Below are 3,798 nucleotides of genomic sequence, written 5' to 3' on the forward strand. Positions count from 1 at the left end.
TGTGTGTGTGTGCACGCATATCCTGTGTTGATGTGCATATGAATGTGTCTGAGTGCCCAGTGCTGACTTTACTGTTTGTGGTGCCAGAAGTCAGCCAATAACCTTTGAGGTTTTATAGACGCACAGCTGTTCCAGTGGCCAATCACAGCACAGCAGTCTGCTCATCTTAGAGGGACTTCCTGTTCAATCGGTGCTGTTAACCTGTACTACTATTGTGCCTCAAATCGAGGTCAACTGCTTCAGGTGAAGTGAACTAGAAAACTACAATTAGAGGTAAACAGAACCAGATTTATTCAGAATCAGTATGAGAATATTCTTTCCTTATTGAGGTTTAATACTTTTATACTTTTATAGTTTCATGTGATGAACCTGTTTCCCTTAGACAGAACAGCCTTCACTGTATTTTAGCATGAGTTATGACACCTGCACTCCATAGTTAAAATATCAAACTTCTCAAGATTTGATAGTAAATGCTGTAAATATGACATTGTTGTCTGTGTGTTTGTGTGTTTACGTATGTGTTGTTTGTTTGTTTGTTTGTTTGTAAGCAATGTGCAATATTTGGCTATAGTATTGTGATGGTGTATCAATGAGAAAGTGTTATATGTGACTCTCATGTGTGTGTGTGTGTGTGTGTGTGTGTGTGTCAAGGACATAACAGAGCAGACATGGTCCTATGATTGATAATAGCCTTGCTTAAGTTAATTTGTCTACTGTTTTTGTTATATTAACAAGAATGATTGAGTTTTGATAACTGTAGCTTTCATGTGTTCAGTAGCTATTTTGTAGCTGCAAGTGAAACTAATGACAGTCAAGATTAGTCTACATGGACAAAATGCATCATCAAGACTGATTTAAATTCAATTGAACTGGAATGAGATCCATCTAGTCTGAATCAGAGTCATCTGGATTGATTCATCTGGACTGAATCAGATCAATTTGCATGTGGGGAGCCAGTGTTCTGTGTTCAACTTGAAATGAACAACAAATAAATGCTTATGATGACATTTTGTGGTCCTTTTAATCAGTGTTGAACTGATATCTGAATTTAACCTCTGCTTTTCAAGCTAGGCACCGTGGGTCATGCACACACCGCCCTCTGCTGTTCGTAGTGTGTAACTACAGCAGGCCATTTTTCATATAGAGAAGGAAATGCTAACTTAAAGCCTACAAAATGATGACATCACCTCATCACTTGAGTAGAGTATTTATTTATTTATTTATTTATATATTTATTGACCTGGAAGAACACTATACAGCCAAAGGGAGAAACAACACAAACACAAAACACAACACAAAACACAACAAGGCAAAGACAAGGGAGCATCAAAGTCTCCGGTGTCATTTAAACCTCTTTAAAAATATTTTTTTTGTCATTAATATACGCAAATAAAAAGCTTGTAACAGAAGAACTGTTAATGCCAAAATGCATGTATGAGGACTCATTTGAAAGGCAACCTGCTCTAGTGTGTGAAGATGTACTCAATTAGTATGAGGCTAAAACACAACCCACACTACATCAGCTCAAACGTGAAGAAAACTTTATTTTCTATAATTTTATATAAGTTTTCGTTGTCATCTTTGAGGCCATTCTCAGTGTTAAACTGACTAAAATGACAATCACCACATACCTTTTCCTTCATCATCTACATCTGTGTAGAATTTGACACTTGTGGGCCAAACTTTATGGGAGCAATTTAATTTTTTAGCTTGTGGGGTCACTGGCATCCCAAACCTTAACCCTGATCCAGTGCACCACTGATCTGATGGATTTCAACAGGTTAATCATCATCCTATGCATCATATTAATCCTATTCCTCATCATCATGCATATTTCATCAATAGGTCATCCTCGTCTGTCCCCTCTTCAGCCAAGACATTAACGAGGGCTTTGGGGATGACGTCACCCTAAAACCATAGTGGTTGTACAGTAGCTTACCATTTTAAGAGTTGACATACTTTACTTTACTTTATTTGGTTTAACATTTCAGGGACAGTGCACATTAATAGACATTTCTGTAAATGTGCCAGTGTTAGCCAACATGGCTAGTTTTCAACTGCAACCCTGGGCAGATGTTCTTGCATTCTGAAAAGGAATGGGGCATATTAAAAAAATACAACAAACATTCAGTGTACAAGACACCAAGACAATACATGGTGGAAAGTTCCATACAACAATACGACATTCTAGACAGCAGGACCATACATAGTAGACAGTACAACACAAACAATACAACAATCGTCAATAAGAACCTAAAAGTTGCTCATATAAAACCTAAACATAAAACCCAGAGTTTTAAGAATGTATATGGTCAAGGCAAGGGGGGATGGTATTTCTGGGTAGTGTTAATGATTCCTTTCCCCGATGCATACTTGGAATTTGACTCTTTTCATGTGCTACAAGAGGACCTTCTTGCGAGGTGGAAAGGGTGAAAGGTCAATGGAGAGACCTCGTAGAAGCTGAAGCCTTAAAGGACCATGCTAGTTTTTGACAACCTGGACCTTATTTACGACATATTATAAGACGTTTGACTCACCGAGATCACTTTGGTGTAGTTCGGAGGCATGTAGAAATTTAAAATCCAGCGTGAGCCAGTATATCCATGTAATGGCGGTGGTCGGGGCACTTAGAATGCAGTTTGTAAAAATCTATTTTCTGCCGCAAAACGGTTGTTTTCATCAGTCTGTCTTGATGAATCGCTAGTTGTGCTTACATAGAGCATAGGCCTGTTGTGGTTTTCACATGCCATGATCTTTAGAAACGTCTTTCGAAACGAAATAGCTTCCTCACTTTCTCCAGCACGTATGCGCACAGCGCGCAATCGTTGCTCCAGCATGCTGTGCGCATGCGTGCTGGAGCAAGTGAGGAAGCTATTTCGTGTCTAAAGACGTTTCTAAAGATCATATTACAGAGGCATGTGAAAAACCACAACAGGCCTATGCTCTATGTAAGCACAACTAGCGATTCATCAAGACAGATTGATGAAAACAACCGTTTCGCGGCAGAAAATAGATTTTTAGAAACTGCAAGTGCCCCGACCACCTCTAAGTGCCCCGACCACCGCCATTACATGGATATACTGGCTCGCGCTGGATTTTAAATTTCTTCTAAATGCCTCCGAACTACACCAAAGTGATCTCGGTGAGTCAAACGTTTTATAATATGTCGTAAATAAGGTCCAGGTTGTCAAAAACGAGCATTGTCCTTTAAGACACAAGTATTCTTGACATTGATCTCTCTTGATTCATCACCTTGCTTGACTGGAATACCAAAGCCATGCACAAGACAATGAGGATGTCTCATTAATGAAAGACTTTGAAAGTGCTTGAAATGTATTTGATGATTTGGACAACCCCTCTAAAATACAGTAACTAACTAGAAATGGCGCTCAGATAGCACAGACCTCCGCCCATGAATGCATTTCATGACTTGGTTTTGCTGCATTCGTTAGGTCGAGAGCTTTATGCCAGTCCAAACCCTGGCTGCGTTCCGAATTGCATACTTCTACTTTTTACTACGAGTACGTACAGTACTACAGCTGCCCCTAGAAAGTATGTACTTTGCATGCAGTAAACATCCAATTGGGACATACTACCTTGTCATAACATTGCGCCTTGACATTTGACCACATCCGTTGCTGTCCATGAAGTGACATTCGTCCACATCTGGGATTAATCAAAATGAGTCAATCATCAATATTGAGATATTTGAGGACCACAGGTATCTCCACCTCGGCTTCCTCCACTGTCGGGTGGGTGCCTAGGAGGTTCCTGAAGTGAGCGAACCAAGTGTTCACC

The sequence above is a fragment of the Borostomias antarcticus genome (assembly GCF_949987555.1).
Source record: "Borostomias antarcticus genome assembly, chromosome: 6".
Taxonomy (NCBI): domain Eukaryota; kingdom Metazoa; phylum Chordata; class Actinopteri; order Stomiiformes; family Stomiidae; genus Borostomias; species Borostomias antarcticus.